Raw genomic sequence first — 23,381 nt, 5'->3', positions numbered from 1 at the left:
ATGCTTAATTTGCATTATGTGAGGTTCACTCTGACTACACCTACTCTGAACATCTGCACATGCAGCTCTGCGAACACATTATGTACAAATTATTCGTACAATACTTTGTCCAACCTTACTGAGTTTAATCTAGGCAATTTCTTCACTGTCATGATTGTTGTTTTATGAGTTGACAAAGGACATGAGACGCTGTTTACACATCACATTTCGATTGTGGAATAATAAAGGAGTGAACATCCCTCAAAGCTTCTCTGTGAGACAATCGTCCATTCATCAGAGCATTATAATTAAAGCTCACCCTTTCTGTTGTTAGTTGACATTTGCCTCCCATGATTACTGCTGAGCATCTTCGATTGTTCCACCAAAGACCTACATCTTTTCTATTTAAGTACCCATTAATTGTCAGCCTCTCAGATCCTAATGAGACTCGTAATTAGAGCTTCATTAAAGGCAGGTGCACAGGAAAGGTCATCCATTAAACCTATACAGTAGAGGTTAAACACTTGTATACAGCTAGATGCTGGGATTTGTTGTAACACAACTCTACAGTATGTGGTTTGCTGTGTGCTCCAAATTAGTCTTCGAGATGCTTTATCAAGATTTCCAATTAAACCCCACATGACATCACAGGCAATTAATTACTTGTCCACACCTTTGTTCAGGGCTAATTACATTGTAAAATAGGCTTAGGTAGGTAGCTGGTTTAGAGGATGTTGACAGGATATGTGAGTCAGATATTCCTTTTAAGATATTTATTCAGCATCCTGGCAGAAAGTACAGCCAGGTTAATCTGTATTTGTAGTAGTGGGGTTAAGGATATCAGATACAGAAACTGAGATATGCAAGTAAACAATACTAAGTTCAACTGAAATGACATGTTTACTACACAATAGAATTATATAAACACTATTCAAAAAGAGCCGGCTAATTCACAAAATAATAACCAATGAATAATTCTTGCTGCAATTATACAAATGATATTACCAGGAATATGATTTTTTATAATGTATAAATGAAAACTGCAATGACAGGCATTAGTCTGGCTGGACCTCACTGAATACAAACAACTCCTCTTAACAAGAGCCAGCCTGCTGCTTTGGCTATGGATGAGGCGCCATCTTGTGGAGACACCACGACAGTTAACCTGGACTCTCTTAATATTATGGAAATAACAGAGCACAATTGCTTCAAAACTGTAATGCAGAACAATACAATACACAAAGGTCGATACATACAATTATGGCATGAATGAAAAGGCTGTAATTGAGACTGACGAGTAAATTATAGTCATAACAGCTAGAAGCTAAAGTATTGCACATGACGCAGTTTTAATTAGCAATTAAGCTTGCTTGCAGTTACTGAAGACAAAAAGACAGAACAAAATGGACGCAAGTAAAGACATTTAGCTTACTCACTTAGCCCTTGTCATCAGCAACACACACCAGGAAAACAAGGAGGGACAGCTACTCACTGAAACTGGATTATAAAGTAATAAAAACGTCTTTACATTAACAACATGGTGGGAGGTGTCTGCCAGCGCCCAACTATTATTTTGGGCACATAATTTGTTTTTCACATATATGTTTATACTGAATTTGCTGCACTTATTATGTTAAGGGCTTATACTTACTGGAGTTACACCACATAACCTAATAATTTCTCTCTTCACACTGCAGGTACAACCTAAATCAATCAAAATTAATCACCTCCCATGCTCAATGAAAACAAAAGGGATCGAAGCACATTATCAGTGAGCACATCATGCATTTAGTGGCTTTAACACTGCTCTTTAAAGGGGCACTATGGAAAGAAGAATATTTATTAATACCTACAATATTAATGAGGTAAGAAAACAAACTCAAAAATATTTCTTTGTTCCGTAACTCAATAAACAAGCTGTTCTCAGAAGAAAATAAGGTCTGCAGAACACTGTTCGAAGCTAAAAAGGTGGCAGGGTCCGCCAAATATAAGTATTGTTGTTTAGGCAATTTTTTTTTTTTTAATCAGTCAATTGATATCTTTCTCTTCTGATTAAAATTTCTTCCACAAAACTACATAGTGCACCTTTAAACACCACAAATAAAGGTGACACAAGTAAGCTGCAAGTAGGCTTATAGGTGCATTTAATAAGCCAAGCACAACAAGGCAAACAAGCTGCCTTATGTCCTACTGTAACCACCATGATATATTAAACAATACCAGTTATGCTTATGAGGTTATTATTTAGCGACACATAGCCATACATTGATGTTACATTGAGCAGTGCTCATATAAAGTCCAGTTCCAGTGGAAACACTGCTCATGATTGTTGTGCAAATTTGTGAAGAAAGATTGTCTATTGCTACATTTTGCTCTTTAGTTACTGCTCTTGCACAAATGTCCGCTGTGCTGGTGGGACTTCAAAATACTGAAGCAAGCCAGTACAGCGCCAGCAGACAGCCAAGATCCTGACGTTATCTTGTTACAGCCAAAGCCGTTGTCTTTCCTGCACCTTCACGCTGCGTCCATCTGACTGTGAGTCAGTGTACAACAGCGGGCCACTTCACCCGTCCTCCCCATCCTCTATAATCTGATAAAAGGCTTGAAAAAACAGAGGAGCTGGTTAAAGCGCCGCAATGCAAGATGAAAGCGCGGCTCTGCATGAATAGCCTTTAAAATGGCTGTGGTAAGGAATGGTGGTTAGAGGGGGTGAGAGAGACAGAGACAGAGAGTAAAGGAAAAGGAGAGAAGGATAGTGGGTGTTCTGTGAGTCCCGGATAGAGGCACAGTGTTTCATCCTGCCTCCAAGACACCAGGGGTTGGCTCACACACACACACACACACACACACACACACACACACACACACACACACACACACACACACACACACACACACACACACACACACACACAGGGACACTGATCAAAGGCTGACACTACAGAGAAGAGTGCCTCCTTTTCTCTCCATCTCCCTCTCTCTTCCACACACACACACACACACACACACACACACACACACACACACACACACACACACACACACAGACTCACACCACGTATACATGCGAGCACACAAAGACAGAGGAATAATGCAAACATATTCTTTCATCCCTTCTCCTCCCATTCGCAAATGTAAACAGGGAACACATGCGCGCACACACAAAGCCTATGTATAATCATTCAAACATGCTAGCGCCCACACAGTCTTTGCACGTCCATTTGTCTGTGTATTTCGAGCAAACACAAAATAAAACTCTTGTGTATCTATCCTGCAGTCACAATAGAGCAGCAATGAGCCTTCTATGTGCCATTAGAGAGCCGTGAGATTATGCTTATAGAGCCTTGTACAGGTTTGCTGTGTGTATGAAGCCATATGTGTTGTCGTGATTTGTGTGTGGACGCAGAGGTGCATGCATGTGTGACTTTGAGCGCGGCCATACATGTGATTATGATTTGTGTGTGAACGATGTGGCTGCTGGATGACGAACAGAGCTTCTAGCACACTATATCCCACGTGAATTCATTGTCAGAGGTTCGCATAGGTGCCAGAGCTCCCTTTCTGTGTGTGTGTGTGTGTGTGTGTTCTTGGCAGCATAGTAATTATTGTCTATCAGAGGAGTGTGTGCAGCGTCCAGAGAAATGAACAGATGTGGGCAGCTAGGAGCCTCTGAATAATGTATAGGACACACACCTTTTTAACATGACACACACACACACCTCAGATTGAGCCCACTTCTTTCGAAGGTGATGAAAGCCACCTGCTTGTTAGATAGGCCGCACAGTCCTAAATGGTATCTGAATGTATTATTACAATTACAGCATCGTATCTCACTGTTAACGCCACCACCGCCAAACTGGGCAGTACTGTCATACTGCCGCCACGCTTTGCAATTTTCCAGAGGGTCACGCTGAATGACGCCAGTGAGGGTAGGAAGCATTTGGAAGTGGGAGAAAAAGGGAAATAAGAAGCATCTCCCTTTTTTCAGTGAGCTTAAAAAGAGCCCCCCCCCCACACAAACACCACACTGGCTTAGACACAGCGATTGGCCCTGGGTGATTTGCTCCACTCTTGTCCCTCTGTCTTATTGTGCGCTTTCTCTCTCTAAAATCATTATTACTATTGCCTGGCTGTGACAACCAAATTATCTGTGAAATTATTCTGATTCTTCGCCCTCATACTGGGCAGGACCCCTCTCAGTGCGCGCATAGGAAGGTGGATGTGTCTAATGTAAACTCTTTCCTGAGCAGAAAAACAATTGCATTTTGAAGATGTGAACAATCAGCTGAGTGAAGGGGAAACTTGCTTGTTATCAGTAGCAGTCAGCCTCTTTTTCTCATGCTGTTTGCCTTTTTTCTGTATTTTTAAAAACATTACCTTGCTCTTTTTCTCATCATCGAGTCTTCCACTTCTTCTTTTCATCTATTTCTTTCTGTAAAAGTCATTTTTGTTTTAGCAGAGTAACTGTAGTGGGTTACTGATGCTGTGGTGACACTGCATTTAGATATTTTTAGATACGTTCATTCTGCAATTACCTCTACATATAGTACTACCCATTGTTACTGGCATTCCCAAAATACATTCAAATAACATAACAATACACAATGGATTCCCAGGAAGTATTGCATGCATTAAATGTCTGCACATGCTAACACGTTTTCTACCGCTGCTGTTTCAGAGTAAAAGCGCTCAACTGGCGAAACATGGGGCGGAGAGAGTCACAGGAAAACCCAATGTTTGCCACCACGGTTAGTAGGGTTTTATTGAGGACAAAGTAGCTGCTCAAAATGTGTTTGCTATCAAATTAGTTACCAACAGTAACCGCAGGTGTCACCAGCTCAAACAGCACTGAAATCTTGAGAAATACAACTTTAAAGAAAATGCTCTGGTGTTAAATTTGAAATCGTCAGAACAACTTCTACATTTTTGCACTGTTTCCTCTCTCTCTTTCACTGGTTTTCCTTCTCATGGATGCTCCTTCATTCGCTCTTCCTTCTTTTATCTCCCCGGTCCCCTGTGGTTCAATCCTTCCGTCTTGCAGGGAATGGTCTGGGGCTGAGGCTGCTTGCTTCTGAAGTCCTGTCCTGCATGTGTGTGTGTTTGGACGTTAGCGGGTGCACTGTCAGTGGACTCTCTTTCAAGCCCTGTCACTCTCTCGCTCCCCTTTTAATGAAGTGGTGAGGCCAATTGTGTGTGTGTGTGTGTGTGTGTGTGTGTGCGTGTGTGCTCACATCAATGTGTTTTGATGTCGTCTCAAGCTGTGTGTTGCCATACTGTATACTCTATGTGGCACGACAACACAGAGATACCGCAAAAGCAAAAGAGAAAATGTGTGTGTGTGAGTGTGCGGACGCTGGAAACCAGGAAGAGAAACCAGGCCAGCTCCCAGCAGAGTACGACCATGTGCACACAAGTGTTTCTCAGAGCCTCAGTCTACATTTACATGTTTATGTGTGTGTGTGTGTTTTAGCATGGTGGAGTGTGATTGCTTTTGTTTTTGTCACAGGCCAGTCCAAGTGTGTCAGAGGGATACAGCGGAACACATACACACACACACACACACACACACACACACACACACACACACACACACACATGCACACACACTTATGCACAGAGGGAGGATGACAGAAGGGAAGAAGGATGAGAGTGGCTGACAGAGACAGAATGAGTCACAAAGGGACAAACACAGTGAGAGGAAGTGAGATGGTACATTGTCAGGTGTGTGTGTGTGTGTCCACAGGGACAAGAAGAAGGACCAGTATCTATTTCACTCTCCTTCTTTAACTAGAGTCTTTATAGAGTGGCGGTGTGTTTCTATCGATCAGCTTTTGTTGCCCTGTGAACACATTTACAGCCCCGAGGAACAATAGCTCACCGACGTGATCACACACTCCCATCATGAGCCTTTTCATGTGTGCGTGTGTGCTCAGAATTGCAAAGCCTTCCCCTCCCCTGTCTCTCTCTTAAAAAAAAAAATGTTTCCCCCATAACTTCCTCAGCCTCCCTCCGTACCTCCACTCCTGTTTATCCATCATTTGGCTCCCTTGGGTGTTGCTGTCCCTGGGGGGGTTTCTATCCAGTCAGAGGGTAATGGCGGGTGAAATAGGGGTGCCATGGGCCAGATCGGACACGATGTATAGCATAATGTGTGTGGGTGTGTGGATAGCACTTGTGCACAGGCACGGTAATTGTTTTAAGTCATTTCTGTGTTTGAAATCAATTGAAGATCCTCCTGTGAGTGTCATTATCGCAGTATGTGTATGTTGAATCCATCTATGAGACTCGTGATGTTATGTGAGATGTCATCCCATGTAATAATATTATTTTACCCAGGTACCATGACGTGGCACATTACATGGTGGTGCAAGTGATAACACGAGTGAACAAAAATCATTTTCAATATGGATTTTGCCTCCACAATCTGCACATTACTGACGCTGCCTACACCAGCAGCCAGCTCCGAGCCCATTTAACAATGTGATTTGGGTTGCTGGATTTGATTTAGAGATAATTAAGGGTAAACGTTCAGGTTTAATCCAGTGTCATATAAAACATATTTAAATCTGCTAGATGTAGATGTGGCCACCTAAATATGCCAGCTTTTTTTCCATCAAGATCCATGGGTTATTCCCTGAGAAATTAACAGAAGTAATATAGCGCCCCATGTCACAATGTTAAAGAAAATGAAAATATTATTGGATCTGTCCCTTTTTCCGGATCCGGCCCAAAAATGTATGTGGTCTATTCTGGATAGAGACCCATCCTCCATCCACGTTTCGTGGAAATCCATTTTGTAGTTTTTGTGTAATCCTGCTGACAAACCAACCAAGAAACAAACGGACACGGGTGAAAACATAACCTCCCTGGCACCTACCTGGTGCTTAAAGTTTAACTTGAAATGTTGCTTATTTTAGTCAGTTTTATTTAATGCTACCAAAAGTCAAAACCCAAACTTGCAAGGGTTTCAAAGGGGCACTTCACAGATTTAGATTTGCCCTTCCTTAAAGTTTGGGGACTTTAAGACAGATTATACAAAGAATGGTCAAAATCAAAGCAGCAGAGGCAGAAATATCTTGATTTTTACTTCCTAGAATGGGTAAAGCTCCAAAAAGCAGTATAAAACACTTTAGTGTCAAAGCTCAAGCTGAGATAACTGTAGTTGTTAAAATGTCCAAAAATTAAAAAAATTTGAAACAAAAAAATTCAACAAGTGGCTAATTCAGTTCCTCTAAACTGGTATCTCCGTCCAACCCGACTGACAATAAACCATTTATACAATGCTCCGGAGCAAGGATGGAGGGAAAATAAGTGGAGATGAAGGGAGGGGGGGGAAGAGGGAGCAAAACAAGAGCTAATGAATCCCCAAACTGCCATCCACGCCTGCTCCAGCAGCAGCAGCTGTGCGGTGGTTAGGATTTACCGAGCAAAACAAACAAACAGCAAAAATAAATGGATAAACACTCATTGTGCGTCTGGAGGGGTGTGTGAATGTGTGTGTATGTGTGTCTCGGACTGTGCTTGTCTGCATACAGGTCTCTTATTTGTATGTTTATGCGCAGATGTTGGTGTGTGTGAGTCTGCCTGTGAACGTGCGTGCGCGCCATCGTCGTCTCTTCATGTTTTTGCCTTCCACGGCTGCTGCTGGAAATGAATGGCTGTTGTGTCTGCGCATCTGTGGAGCTAAAAGTAGACCTCTGCTATTCCACTACGCGCTGGCAAAATGCTGCAATACTTCAAACAGAGCCCATGCTGGGTTGGCCTAGATACTGTAACTCTTCCTCACACAGCACTCAGTTTGCATGGCGCTGAATGCAGCCAGCACGGTGCAGTTTAGCTGACCATGGGTTTTGTTCAGCTGGCACTGTTCTTGCTTTTTTGGCATCATTTTCACTTGACCATTTGTCATCGTTCATTTCAAACATCTCCGAACAATTCTCAGTTTGCAACTTTACAAACGTGTGATAAAGAAGTGTGGTACACCATAAATAGAAAGTAATGAAGTTTTTCTATGTGCTGCAGTGACAATCCTGGATAGAGTAAGGTTTAAGGTTTGAGCAGCAAGACTTCAGCCATACAAGTTTCATATCACAACATGTTCAATGAAAGCGGCTGCTCCATATCTGCAGTATTGGAGAGGAGTTTGGATTCATTATTCAGCTGCTAACCTCCCTCTCAACTCACAGAGCCGGCCTCACGCTGGGAGAGAGTCTGCAATGAGAAGCCCGTCTCTCTGCTGTATGACTGATACCAAACCTCAACACTGCTAACTTACCACCACAGTATACGCATCACTCTTACACACACACACACACACACACACACACACACACACACACACACACTAAAACTGCCTACACACAGCTGTACACGCATATTTATATGATAATCCTGTCCATCAAAAGTAAAAAAACCTAACAGACATTCATGGAGATGTCTGATGTTTTCACTTTCATGGCAGTGTAATTAAAATATGCAAATGATATGATAAAATGCATTTCACTCTGATGGTGACAATGCCAGTTATGCTGAATGCCTTCAATATTGGAATGGTATTGTCAGATAAGGCACATCAAAAGTTTGGATGACATGTGGCGTGTGTGCGTGTGTGTTTGTGTGTGTGACGAAGAGGATACTGAGCTTTATCTCCAGCACATAAAGAAACCAATCTGACTCCTGCCTCATGAGTGTGTGAGGACAACTACTCAAATACCTCTTGATCGCTCATCCCGCACACAAACACCTCCACATACGCACACGCACTCACACAAGCTTTCGACTATTTTGACCTTCCACGTTCATGTGTACCGAGTAAACAATTTAGATAAACAATGTTCGAGATAAATTTTTTGCACTGCTATCTCCTGCTGCACACATTTGGTGTGTATTTGTGTGATGTGTTTGCTGCAGGTCAGAATTTCAATGTAAAATAGTTGTTGACAGGTGCAAACCGTGGGTGACCAACAAAACCCACATAGATCGGCTGAAGTGGAAACACAGAGTAGTACATTCCTCTGTTGAAGAAAACCATGTACCTCCAGTTTTCATAACATGAACTGATGGATTCCTTGTTTCTTTATGGGTGGAAAATATTGTCTACTTCTTGAGAGAAATGGACCACTTCAAAACCCATTGGATTATCTGAAAAATGTACTGTCACAAAGATGAGAACAGGTTTTTCCAGCCATTAGCATCCATTTGGTGTTTTTATAACTCTAACATTGGTGCATAAACATGGTCTCCACATCATGATAGTTTAAATCAGGGCTGGCCAAAGTTGGGCCCGGCGGACATAATTGGCCCACCATAATGTTTAATTTGGCCTGCCAGATGTTTCTTACAAAAAAATGAAAATTGATCAAAACGATAATCTTACCAATTGCTGTTGCCATTTTTTTTGGTGAGGTGAAAATGCTCTTTTAAATATGTAAGATCCCTGATTATTAATTATTTTTCATAATCTGAGCATGTTGGGCAGAGTTACAGGAAGTCATTACAATAAAGGAACTCAGCATCCTAGTACTACGGAGGCCCAGAGGGACAAATGAAGAAAAACAAATTAGGAACTTAAAATTCACCTGGTTTTAAGTCTTAAACACAGGAGAGAAAACAATTTAGATCAGACTTACAAAATAAATCCACAGATTGTTTTCCTCACTTGCCTCTCAGGGCTAATTTTTTAACAATACAACACAATAAATGCCTGCTTTTGGTCCATGGTCCACCATTAGGTTTCAGTTTTGGCCCTCCCAGGGAAAAAAGTTTGGGCACCCTTCGTTTAAATAATACATGAAAAACAATAACAACAACGAATGAAGTTGTATGAAAATTTTAGTTTAACTATAAATCTCAGCACTAGGCAACAATTTCTTTCCCACCTCCAACAGCCTCATCTATAAATGGCATCAGTGGAGGAAGTAGCATTCAGATCCTGAAGTAGTAATACCAAGTAAAAGCCCCACATTCAAAATTATTGTGAAGTGTTATCAGCAACATGTTTTGAAATTTGTTATTCAATAATTATTACTGATGCATTAAGGAGCATTTTAACACTGTACAAGTTGGATCTTATTTAAACTACTTTATATAGTCTAATCTATAATGATACTTAATATTAAATATGCTTATATGGTTTTTATATGCAAACATATACTAAAGCTGTCAAATAAATGTAATGGAGTATAAGTATAAAACAAGAAACAACATATGGAAATATTCAAGTAAAGCATAAAAACCTCCAATCTGTAGTAAATGTGCGAAATGAGTTACATTCCACCACTAAAAACTAAAAGCATATTTGGAATATGGAAATCCCATCACAGTGACAGGATGACTCAGGGTTGGTGACATGGAGTGGTGGAGAAGCCAAAGGCTACTGGGCTATCAGCTGCTATTTCAGAATGCAATAAAAGGCAAACAAATAACCGTGCTGAAGGCTTTCACAGAGGTGGTGTTTTCTCTCTTCACACCATCACGTACAAATGGAAAACACTGCTCCCCTGTGCGACGCCAGATAACACTGTTTGTCAACCTTATGATTTGCGCCTGGGCCTTTGTCATATCACTCATTGTTCTGAATGCATGGAGGTAATGCCACGGAATGAAATCGCTCTGAAGGAGAGGAAGGAGGCCACGCTCGTCTACAATATGATCAACTCACAAGACATGTCCGTCTTGTGAGGCAGTGTGTGACCACTGTAACGTTTTCTGCTTCGAAAAGCGGAGCCCTGATTTATCAGCAGTCTGTACAAGGCGAACCACAGTCGCTCATACCAAGGTAATTTACAGAGAGAACAAACTGAGACTTTTCCGTCTGAACAGGCAGTATTGTGCAAATTTAAAGAAGTGCTCCCTGTATAATGCGACATCTCAAAAAGCATTTTGTACAAATAATAGTTTCTAGATGTTACCATTTACATTATTAGCTTGCTGGCCTGTAACCTTGATTTGAAGCATGGACGTGGGAAGTTGGGGTGCTGAAGGGGCTGCAGCACCCCCTGAAACGTGGCCTTATAAAAACCACCGATTTACAGAAAAGTGTGAGACAGACTCGCAGCAGAATGAGAGAGAGTGCTCATGCAGACGAGCGAGAAAGAGGGAGGGTGAGAATATGAGCAAAAGTGTCCATGAGATATTAAAACATTCTCAACAAAGCTGTGGTTTATCAGTCAAGTGTACGAACGATACTGCAGACTGGAGTCTCTGTTGTCAGATCTGCCTCTTTGTCAGTGTTAACAGTGTTAACACTGACAAAGAGGCAGATCTGCGTTACATTTGCTTGTCTCTGATGCACAAAGAAAGCAATAACTTGACGTACCTCACAATGCATGCAACGCATTTACGAGAAGGGGCAAATAATTAGGAATATGTCAGAGACAGTGTTCACAAAGTTTACAAAGTTTCCCCTAACTCAACAACTCACAAAATTTAGAGATTTTATAAGGGACTCTTCATCTCCTTCATGTTGTTGACTGCGTAGTTGCTGTGACATTCTGAAATTGTTGCCAATTAGATGTTAGTTATCCTTGCCATTCAAATCAATACGAAAACCATAATGCACCATTTATTATGACGTCTGCACCCAAACTGTGACTGACTTCCAGGATCCCTGATTTCAACTCTAACTGAGAATGTTCAACCATGCTTATGAATTTAATAGTAAAAACAATTATGAGCCAAAGATTCTATAATGATAAATAATAGATTCTATTGGGGCCAGGGCTTTGCATATATTTACATACACCTTCAAGTAAGTATAAGTGTACAGTGGTAAGACAAACTGCTTAGGAACATTACACCTCATGCACTATGTAGATACATTGTGTCCCTTGTGTCTATATCCTATATGAGAAAGCCGGACACATGACATGATAACAATCCAGCTATCTTCAGAGCTGGGTAGTTACTAGGGGCAACAGTGGCCAGGGACTGCCAGAAACTCTACTCATCAGCAGAAAATTCAAGAAAAAACTAATAAAAGTGTCTTCATGTCCTCACTGCGGACACACTACAATGGAATGAAGTGAACAACCTGTGAGGCGAACAGGCACAAAGAGAAAGCACCTGTCAGGCAGCAGTACGAAGGGTACCTTGATTGGCAGTGTGCATCTATTCCCTCTATTTTCTACCACTCTCTCGCTGTTATCTAGTGTATCTGTCCCTCCAATTCAGCCAGTTGTGCCAGGACAAGCCTGTGTATTAACAGAACTTGGTGTGTGTGTGTGTGTGTGTGTGTGTCCCAGCACTATACAGTATAGTGGAATCTCAGAGGCTGTTTCTTAGCCGCTGACATCACAACTTCAGTAACAAGACTGTAGAGTAGATTAAATCTCCTTTCGTTTTTCTCACTGAGGACTGACTCAATTGTTCGGCTGCTACATGATACAACACATGATAAGTGTCTGAGCTGGAACGCAAGGACGTCGCCCTATAAATGTAGTGCCGTGTTCAGGAGAAAATTCAATTTATTATGCAGGGATAAAATGATACACATGGTTTAAAAAAATAAAGATGAATTTCTTTAAAAAAAACCATGCGTTCAATAATTGAAAAGCACAGGTGTTTAACATGGAACGCGTCTTCAGATTGCTATCAAAGTGCAGCTCTTGTAACATTGTAATTAGCTCAATTGATCGCTAGTTGCAGTTGGACTTGTACCTATGGATTTATTAAAAGAACTGGATGTCCATACATTCTATTTAAAGTTGCTAATTCAGTGTCAGAACCTGCTCTTCAGTTCCCCTTCCAACCACTCTTTCACCACTCTCTTGGGGCTTTTTCACTGGCACTTTAAGCAGTTCTTAGTCAAACCATTGCTGCACTAATTTGTTTTTTCATTTTACTGCTGTGAGTTGAGAAAATCATGGCTGCCCGAGATGGACCATCTCTGGATTGGGGTAAAAGTGCAGCCCGCCACACCTCCAAGCGGGCTGCAGTGAAGTCACGGTCAGCTAGCAACAACCCCTCAACAAACCTTTTTTGTTCCCTTCATATTTTATTTGAATGGCTAATGCTAAAGGCTTAGCACACTCTCCTCTTTGTTTCTTTTGTAATGTCTGTGACAGTCGGTATCATAGTTATTGCTTTTCTGGTGAGCCAGCCAGATATTGAACTGACCAAAATTATTAAGATATTTAAGTCAGCAAGCAGGATTTATAAATTCTGCTCATACAGCCTAATATTTCAGCAAATGACATTAACATTTTCAATGCCAACTAAAGTTCTCTTATTTAAACCTCCAATATTTTATCTGTTTTTTGTTTGGGCAGAAAATAACCTCAGAAGAAATGCAAATGGAATAATTTCAATTCTATCCACAGTCTGAAAAAAAAACAAAACTTTTTTTTCTTCGATGAGCTCACTTCATTATGCAAAAACTGAGCCACAGTCTGAAGTCAAAATAACATTATAATAATGACTTGCTATTCAGAGTTTCATTACTCAGTCAGTCAGTCAGTCAGTCAGGGTATAGGAAAAGTCTTCCTTTGCCAGAACATCTCATGTGACCTTCATGTGATTTTCATTGTGGCTTCAGCACCATAATCACAGTGCAGTCCGCGCTATCAGAGCTTGATTGTATCTCTGGAAACTCTGAGATGCTTCCTTCATGTTTATGCTTCTCGGCCTCCTGTAATCTTACCGGATATGCTTGAAAGGTCAGCAGCAAACAGGGTTTAGGCTCATGCTTTGAACACAGAGACAAGGTATAAAACCTGAGCGGTGGGTAGCTCTACTGTGCTCTCCCCATGGTAAAACAATAGCTCAAGCTGGTGCAGAGATCTCACACTTTGTCTGTGTTAGAAAGAGATGTAGAAATAACGTGTAGAGTCCAAGAAGTGTGTGTATAGCATGTAGTTTAAGTATTGTAGAGGAATAGAGAAAGATAGAGAGGAGAAAAAGGATGTGAAAGAGGAGTCAATGTGTAAATCTGTGTACTGTGAATAAACAGACGGACTGATATGAAAGATGTCCAAAGCCTTGATGAATAATTCATACAGCAACATAACAAGATGCAAGCAACCTGGAAACCCTTTACTGTGTAAAATTTGCCTTACAACGTATTTTATGGTTCTGCACACCAGAAATGCCCATTATTCAGACGATTTTAAATCAGCGCAAAACCTTCATCGAAAACCAAGCTACGGAGTCTTTAAGTTTATCAGACCATAAAAGAAGCAAATTAACAAAAATGCACCTACAGATTCCACTCTGCTGCACTCGAGGTTTTGACAATTATTTACACTTCAGCACAGAGCGGAGGGATTAAATCTTCTGACCCGTCCAAAGTCACAGTGTGGCCGATCGATTCGCTTCTTTTTGTGCCCAGTGGAGGTTTTGCCAGCTAATATTGGCAGGGACATTGCTTCTGCTGGACTGCCACATAAATGAAGATTTTAAATAAGAATCTTTTTTTTTCCTGCTGGCAGAGAAAAACACTTTGAATGTACACCGACACTGAACCAACTTCTTGCATCCGGGTTGGGCCAGGTTTTGCTCCTAACAAAGCAGAAGTCTCACTGGGGAAAAAAAACTAGAAAAAGAAGCTCACAGTTCTTCTGTTTTCTTCTACTTACTGCCTCACAACCTTCATTTTTTTCCTTCTTAACCCCCACCTCACAGGCCCGACCAAAACCATCAGTCTTTTAGGCGAGCTGCCGTCTATCACCCTCCCGCAGCATGGGACTATTAGACTTATCTTAGCCAGGGTTGCTCCTAATTTGGCAGCCTCAGAGCAGTGGGTGTAGTGTGTTGAAAGTTATCAGAGTGAGGCCAGCTCCCTATTTGGCAGGCAGGGGGGCAGTGCCACCAATGTCTGTCTGCCAGGTTGATTAATAAGTAGTGGCAGAGCAGCTACGCTAACAGACTGGCCTGCCTGGGCGCTTCCACAGCTCTGCTAAATTAATGCCACACAAACACACAGACACACACACACAGGAGATGTGTTTACTCACACAACTACACACAATGATACTCCTTCTGTCTCTCTCTCTCATCCACACATGTGTATACACACACACACACACACACACACTCAAAACCACAAGCAATAATGCAGCACAACACACGCTCGCTGATAATACACAGACATACTGAGTTGTAAATTAGCATAAACATGAGGGAACACATACATTGACACACAACCCTTCCTCCCTCATACCCACCCAAATACACACAAACACACACACATACTAAAACAGCCTCTTCTCTGTCATCTCTTTCAGCAGCGAGCAGCTTGAGTGACAGCTCATCAGAGCGGTGTTATCGCATTATTGTGAACGCACCATTTCTCTTAAGCAAAGCAGGCAGCCAGGCATAACAGAGTGCTTCCTCCTTCTGTTGCCATTAGTTACCGCCAGCATGGCAGAGGAGGGGCCGAACAAAGCACACGTGCAGCGTAACATATAACAGCAGGTGTGACACAGAATTATAAGTGAAATGAAGCAGGTGAGAACATAAGTGTGGTTCAGTTTGCTCTTGTTTTTGTCCCCTGTGATGACATTGGTTTGTCTGTTCATTCGTCTGTCCGTTTATCCATCCATTTCTGTCACACGCAATAGCCCCGACGGCGCTGGATGAATGAAACTTGTGGAAAAATGACGCGTTTCAGTGTTGTGTTCCAGCGTTTAAAAAAATGACAAGTCAGACAAACTTGACACATTGGTAAATGACTGGCGACTGCACGGGAGTGGAGCATTCATCTTCAGGACAACGTTCTCACTGTGGCCTTGTTTAATTTTCCTTTTGGGTTTCATTTACGCTATCACCATAGTTCTATCCATGTACAAGTGACAATGTTATATAATCTAACTTAAAGTCCCTTTCCACTCAGAAATGTGTTTTTTTGACACGTGGACATACTTTGGGATCACAGCTAGTTTGCAAGCCAATCCTGGCCCGATATGAAATGATGGAAACATGTTGTGTCCTGCAGTTAAACTTTTGAGATATTTACACATTCATAGCTTGGAAGTTTTTCAATGACAGAGAAGGAGAACATGTCAGCAGGAGATCTTTAAAGGATACCTTTATACTATATAAAAACATCTGTAAAACACAAATGGCATGTGTTATAGCTATATAATATGCTAATGTATTTTAAATACATTTTTATATATTTTGTCACAGAAAATGTTAAAAGAAATACAGCTTTTGCTCTAGAACCAATCATGTTTGTTTTCAGTACCTTCAGAGTACAAAAACAATTAAATTTTCTTTTTCATGATGATTTGTCAAAGCGAATACATCTAATTCATCTAAATATTTAATGCTTTCACTTAGATTAGATTGAACACCTAATTTACTTATAAGCCACAGACTAAAGAAAATGACAGCTTGAGTTTACCCCAAACAAGCAGTTAGTCCGACCTGAGATGTCGCTGTTAGACATAGATAGATAGATTTGCTTTATGAAATATGATAGCAAAGCGACACAGTACAGAAAATAAGCACAGCACAAATATCAGATAGCATGGACCACAATGTCTAAGCATGTATCAGTCATGACAGAAAATGAAAACAAAAATAAACAAGTTTGCCACAAATACATTAGTTAAGTTTTTATAAAAAAAAAAGAAAACTGTTTTCCCACACAGCTGGGGACCACAGCTTTTAGCAAATATCACTGAAATAGGAGCAAATTATGCTTTTGTCTGGGACTATTTTCAGCTGTGGAATAATACACATTTGGTGCATGGGTGACAAATGAGTTCAGAAAAAGGATTTTCTTTCAATGGAAAATGAATTTTAATTATTGTTATGAAATTATACCAAATAAAACTTTGCTCTGCGTGAACTGTTAACTGCATTTTGTTGACATAACAAAAGGCACTTTAAGGACTGCCAGATGCCTTCTAATGTTTCTTTCTCTTTCTACTCTGTAACCCTCATCTGCTGCTACTGATGCAGCAGCTGGAGGTCTTTTTTCTCCACTCCCTCTGTGGGCATTCAGTGCATGTGTGTGTATGTATATATCAATGGTAGTATTACCATAAGCTACAGGTGTAACCAGTGGTGGGTCTCTATCAAGGTGTTTGCTTGGAGACTAAAAGGGGGCAAAACGCAGGCAGGTGGTCTGAGACGCGGTGGGATGCACAGATACTCACTTATTCATGGACACAGCATGAGACAGTGTGGAGTACAAACATACACGCAACTGCAAAATACTGCCTCGCTGACTTTAACGCTCACATTTCTGGGCTTGGATACCTGGAGTGTGTGCATGCATTTTTTTCTTTTGATGTGAGTGGACCACTCAGGTGGAGCCTGTGAGACGACTGTAATTCTTGACACACACGCACGCACACGCACACGCACACGCACACACACACACACACACACACAACTACGCTGTTTTCTCTGTTCTCCCTTTGGTAAAAGATGAGTGCTCTCTTATTGACCTTGCGTATGTGTCGGGGGAAGGTTGTTTGACATTGGCTACCGACAATTCCTGGCTGCGACAGGAGAGCCACATCAACTCATCCTCGGCTGTTGTCAAGCACACTGTTGCCTGGCAACTGGCCAAAGGTAGCACGTCGCTGGAGACAGTGAGAGGGACAAAGTCCTGTCTGTCTGTCTCACTATTTATCGTTTCTTTCTCCTCTCATTTGTTCCAGTCCTGATGTTCTATTTTGTTATTGTTATTTGCTATTGTTTGATTAAGTCTGGTCTGATGCTCTTTGTACCCATCTCTTCCTCTGTCTGCTTTCCTTCCTTTCTGAGTCTTTCAGAAACAACAAAGCATTTGTCAAGTGTCAACACAGTGCCTTCAACTTAATTTTTTAGACATTTTGTATACCATGTAAGTGAAATAGACAAAGGGGACAATGGTAACTGTCGACCTATCAGAGAGTGACTCCAGTAAACAGTGCCTAAAGAAACTCAATTATAAACTTTTAAAACTGAATTGAGAACTTAAAACATTCCATAAAGCAAACAACAAGAAACAAGACGAGAAGACGACATGAAAACTGCAATAAAGTTGAACTTGAATAAACTTTTACTGTTTCTATTTTCATGTCTACGTAGTAAATGTAAAAATAAAACATGAGCGTGAGCCAGAGAAGGGAGCGAGACATCCTGTGCTGGTATAAATTCTGACTTTGCTGCTATATTTGTTGACTATCCCTCCTTTCATCACTTATATTTTTTTCCTCTCCTTCTCTTTCAAACACAAACACAATCCTCTCCAAGCTGTTTCACGCTCTACTTCCTTTCCCCCCTCTCTCCTTCCACAACCCTCATTCTCTTGAGACAGGAGCTGGTTTTCATTTAGCAACTGTTACGAGAATCAGGAACCTAAGAAATTAGATGTGGAGAATGCGGAGGATCAATTTTGATAAAACTGCTTCATTGTAGAAAATGCTTTTGAAGCTGGGTTGATGCACATCTGTCACCGATAAACTATCGAATTTTGAAAATATGAAGCTGGAATGCCTCATATGCTGTTTAATTAAAAAAAGGTGGTGTTAAGATTATCTTGTTCATTAATATGCATGTAATCTGTGAGGATTTCACTTTCTACATGTGGATCTTATTAAATTATTTTCATTGTTTTCATATTTTGTCAACAAGATAATATCTCAAGGTATTTCCTGGTCAAATTAAAGCATAATAAGATAAGATAAAAATACTTTCATGTATTAATTTGGTTGATGAGCATTTTATTCATACGCATTTTAGTTTTTCTAAAGTTTTGAAAGTGCTACACAACTGTGCCGCAGGTGAATTAACAGATACCGTCAAAAATGATGATAAATAATTAAGAAAAGATCTCAAAACACAAAATGTTTTTTGACATTTATTGATATGCACTAGCAAAAACATGGACACCCTGTCCTCAGTTATGAAATGAAACATTTTGTCCACTTCTATTTCGCTGTCTTCACTACATCCTTTCCTGTTTCCTTGCTTCCCTCTCCTTTTCTTTTTCTTCCCCACTTCTCTCTTCACATCGTACAGACTTAACTTTCTGAATGCCTGGCTGTGTTTGCGCTGAGGGCAGCACTTTGTCACGTCCCTCATACATATGCAACACACACACTCCAGGTAAGACAGAGAGAGAAAGAGAGGGTATAGGGAAGAGAAAGAAAACTGAAGTGGGGTAATGAGGAGATGGAAAAGGTAATGGAGGAAACAAATGGAGAAATGGAAAGGCACAGAGGAGGAGGGCGACAGCGGGATATATGGAGGTGAAGAAGACGGAGAGAGATTAAGACGGAGAGAGCAAACATTTGACTAGGACAAAGAAATGACAGTGAGGGAGGGAGGGAAGGAGACAGAGAGAGAGATGGAGTGGACAGGAGTCAAAGCCATTAACCTGCAGGCTTGGTGCCGCTGCTGCTGCTATGAGTGTGTGTGTGTGTGTGTGTGTGTGTGGTCGGTTGGTAGATGGAGACATAGTTGTATCCCTGGGCCAGGCCAGCTAGGTCTGTTGTCAACCTAACCCCTCCCGTGCTCTCTACCAACCAAGATGGATGGCCGGCAGTGCTGGCTAATCACGCGCTCCGCTGGCTGGGACACACGCACCTGAGGCCAATGGACACATGCAACCGTAACAGGTACTATACATCCCTGAGGACAAGTGTGCGCCATGCTGTGCTATTATAAACCAGACCTATGGTGCTCGTGCTACTATATACACTAATATGCTGAGACAGTAATGTATTCCTGTATGCAGGCCACCGGGAGGCATACAGTGCCATGAACAACAGCATCTGCACTGGCAACTGTGTGCGTGCACTTCTGCAGAAAATAACCTAAAGATGTCCAGCTGTGGTGTTAAATTAATAGCCAACTATTTGAATGGTGGATTTATCAGTGCTTTTATGTGAATATTTTCTGGTTTCTTAACCCCTCTGACAATGAACTGAATATCTTTTGGGTTGTGGACAAAACAAGACATCTGAGGATGTCTTCTGAGCATTTTCTGACATTTAATAGTCAATCAACTAATCAACCTATTAAGAAAATGAAAGACAGATTAATCGATCATGAAACTGACTGTTAGTTGTAGCTCGAAGTAGATAAGAGCTTTAATCTGGGCACCACACCTGATTGAATTACTCGATCAAACAAATAAGAAAGAGGAGAAGAAAAAAATGAAGGAGAAGAAGAAGACACTGAGGAGGAGAAGAAGCAGATATAAGTGCCTTACTTTCTCACTTCACGTAACACAATAGTCATTATATGTAGGGTGTGGAGGTTTCAGTATTACTAACATCTGTTCTGAGCTTTATTTGCAACAGAAACTCCACAAGAAGAAAAAGAATTAATACAAAGAAAAAAATGCGCCTTCTGTTCCACAAATATATCCACTCACACTTACACACTTGTCCCTTCCTCCCACTACCACAGAATAATATTGAGTTTGCTACTGATGTATCTGCGCAGAGAGCTTTCAGAAGAGGCTGATTTCCCTCCTCCTCCTCCTCCTCCTCCTCCTCCCTCTCCCTCTCATCCGCACAGATGAGAGATACAAAGTCCTTCCATCCGTCTCTTATTTCAACATGTCAGAACTTGGAGTTATTAGTCTGCTAATTACCTCTCAGAATCCCTCATTTAACACCAGAATCCAATCACTCTCTGATTATAATGAGAAAATTATGATAGACCGCATTAAAGATAGAATATGGGATTGATTGGTCCGCAACGAGACCGGGGGCAAGGAAAGAGTGGGAGAAGTGGAGGGGATGGAGAGAGAACAGAGGCCGGGACAGAACGTCTCAGAAACAAAAGAAGGAAAGGAGACGGATGAGGATGCTGGATGACAAAAGTTAGACAAGCCATAGAGAAAGAAACGAAAGAAGATGAACATGTAGTTGCATCTTTGATATCACAACAGAGTAGTAAGTCAAAGAACACAAAAATAAATAAGCACCATTCCAAAAAGCACTCAGAAATCATCGTTTTGTCATCATCGTGTGTCCATTGGAGACGTTTTCACCATATACGTGTGTGTGTGTGCGCTAACGTGTGGGCTCAAGCCTTGGGACTGAATGGCAGCAGATTGGTTGTGGCGATTTAATCACCGATTGTAATTATAGAAAGTATATTCACACTTTATCCTGGCCATTGGCAGGGCTTACACATTTACCATATTCATGAGGAGGGGGACTACATGTACGCGTGCACACACGCACAAAAGGGACGCAAGAAACACCCACAACCTGTCTTTATCTGATGGTCTCGGGCTAATGTCTCAGCAGCTGAATAACAGTCGTAACCACACACACACACACACACACTCGCGCACACACACACATACCTTTCTCCCTGAAGTTATAGATTTCCCATATAGTAATGAGAGTCGGTTATCTCTGAATTCTATAATTCATGTGTGTGTGCATATGTGTGAGGCTGGAATAATATTAGCACGGTGTGTGTCTACAATGGGTGCAGGGAAGGAGATTAAGGTTTGTAATGGCCGCGCAGGAAATTAATCATGTTTTAATGACAGTGTCCATGTTAGGGACGGTAGAAATTGGCGAAGGTGATGCTGGGAGTGTTAATGGACACGGAAGCGTACGCGGTGTGTGTTTGTGTGTGTGTGAGAGAGACAGAAGTATTAGAAATAGTTTGCATGTTTTCAGTCTTGAATCATGCAAAAAAGGTGTGATGACATAATGAGCTGTTCCCTGTTTAAGCTGTGAGCTCACACACTGGAGACAATACTGACAATCTGCACATCGATCTCCCTCTCACCATCCTGCTGAAGTCACCATTTTAACTGCAGCTGATAATGACGGCCCCCTACTCTCGGTCTCCCGCTCTGCACCTCCTTTCCTCCCTCTCACGGCCTCCATTACTCCCCCCCCCTTCATCTTACAATAATCTCGAGCACATCTTGACCGCGCTGAAAAACCTGCCGTCGTGGACGTGCTGCCAAAAGCAGGCGGGCAGGCAGGCGTGAGGGTTGGGGGGGGGTGGCGGATGGAAGTGAGACAACGTTGAGATAACATTGGGGAGGTGTGAATGCAGCGTGGGTGGTTTTTTTGGGGATGGGTGGGCGGCGGAGGTGGCAATGCTGGGTACTCGTCCTAACAAAAGGCTTTGTGCTCTCATTGTTTTCCTGGCAGGGCAAGCAGGGTGTCTGTGGAAAGGGCGATAAGAGCAAAAAAAGCATGATTCCATTAAATAATATCCCTCTCCGACCGGAACCGGAGGTGGAATGTGTGTGTTTGTATGTTTGTGTGTGTGTGTGAGAGAGAGAGATGAGAGCATAAAGCCATCTTAATACTGCCGTTTTCTTTGGGGAGTTCTTTGGGATACAATGTACATCCACATTTTCATTAGCACATAAGCAGGATTAGGTGTTGTGTGGACGGTATGTCAGTGCTGATAAGATGACTTGACTGGCATGTTTCATGGGATTACACTGTGTGCTAGCCTCAACCTCGTTTAGATAACCACTGCTGCTGCATTAAAGTGTGTGATTTTTCTTCTAAACACACACGGCAGGGCTCCAATTACAAACAACATGCCAAAACGTGTGTGATAGATGATATGTAGTTTTTATTTCCTGCCCACAAAATGATTTCCGGTGCTGCAGCAGTTAAGCTCAGCGTGACCCTGTTGGTGATGGTTATTTAGAAATGGGCTCGCACCAAGATGGCTATCAGACGCAGATAACCACAATGATTAAGATGCTAATGATAGCCTAGCCATATGTCGGCGATAGCCCGTGACAACACCCGTTAATCTTGTGCACCGCCAGGCGAGCGTCCTTAATCCGCAACAGGTTCGGATGAAACACTTCCTGTGCTGTGGCCTGACACTGTAGCAAAGATTAATGACCTCACTGTATGGATTGCTTCACCGGGTTGTCTTGTGATGTTGACCGGAGCATGCTAAAAGGAGGGAGAAGATGCTGAGCCAACAAAAGGAGGCAAAGGCAGTCGATGCGTCATTAGACTTGCTAATTGTTATTGTATCCCGGCCTGAGTTATACCACCATTAGAAGAGGAGGGAAGATCACACTCTAAACAATGTGATTGTCTCTTTGAGAGTTTGTGTGTGTGTGTGTGTGTGTATGTATGTGTGTGGTTGCTGTTTCTCAAACAAAAGAGATAAAAAAAAAAAAAAGCGACTGTAAACAAGTGGTGGAAATTACAGTGCCTATAAAAAAAGTGTTTGTGTTTTATTGTCCTACAACATTGGGTCAAAGTGGATTTAATGTGTTTTTTTAATGATCAACAATATAAAGACACTTTAATGTGAAAGTGGAAATAGATCTCTACAAAGTGAACTAAATTAATGACCACTTCACAGTGCAGGTTTTGCAGCAACACTGACTGAACAACTGACCTCCCAGGTACAGAAGTACTGATACTGCAGTTAATCAAACCCCTTGACTACACACAGGTGATCTTCATTGAACTGACAACTGACACTTTTTTTTTTCTTCT

The 23,381-nt window shown here is 41.6% G+C and overlaps 1 protein-coding gene across 11 annotated transcripts in view; it reads right to left on the bottom strand.

The window, feature by feature from the left end:
- nlgn2a (neuroligin 2a) overlaps positions 1-23,381 on the bottom strand; it is a 121,529-nt gene that overhangs the window by 8,866 nt on the left and 89,282 nt on the right. The gene's annotated exons all lie outside the window — the stretch shown is intronic.

The sequence above is a fragment of the Pagrus major genome, chromosome 10 (genome assembly GCF_040436345.1).
Source record: "Pagrus major chromosome 10, Pma_NU_1.0".
NCBI lineage: Eukaryota > Metazoa > Chordata > Actinopteri > Spariformes > Sparidae > Pagrus > Pagrus major.
Note: the sequence above shows the minus strand (reverse complement) of the source record. Positions and strands in the feature narration are given on the sequence as shown.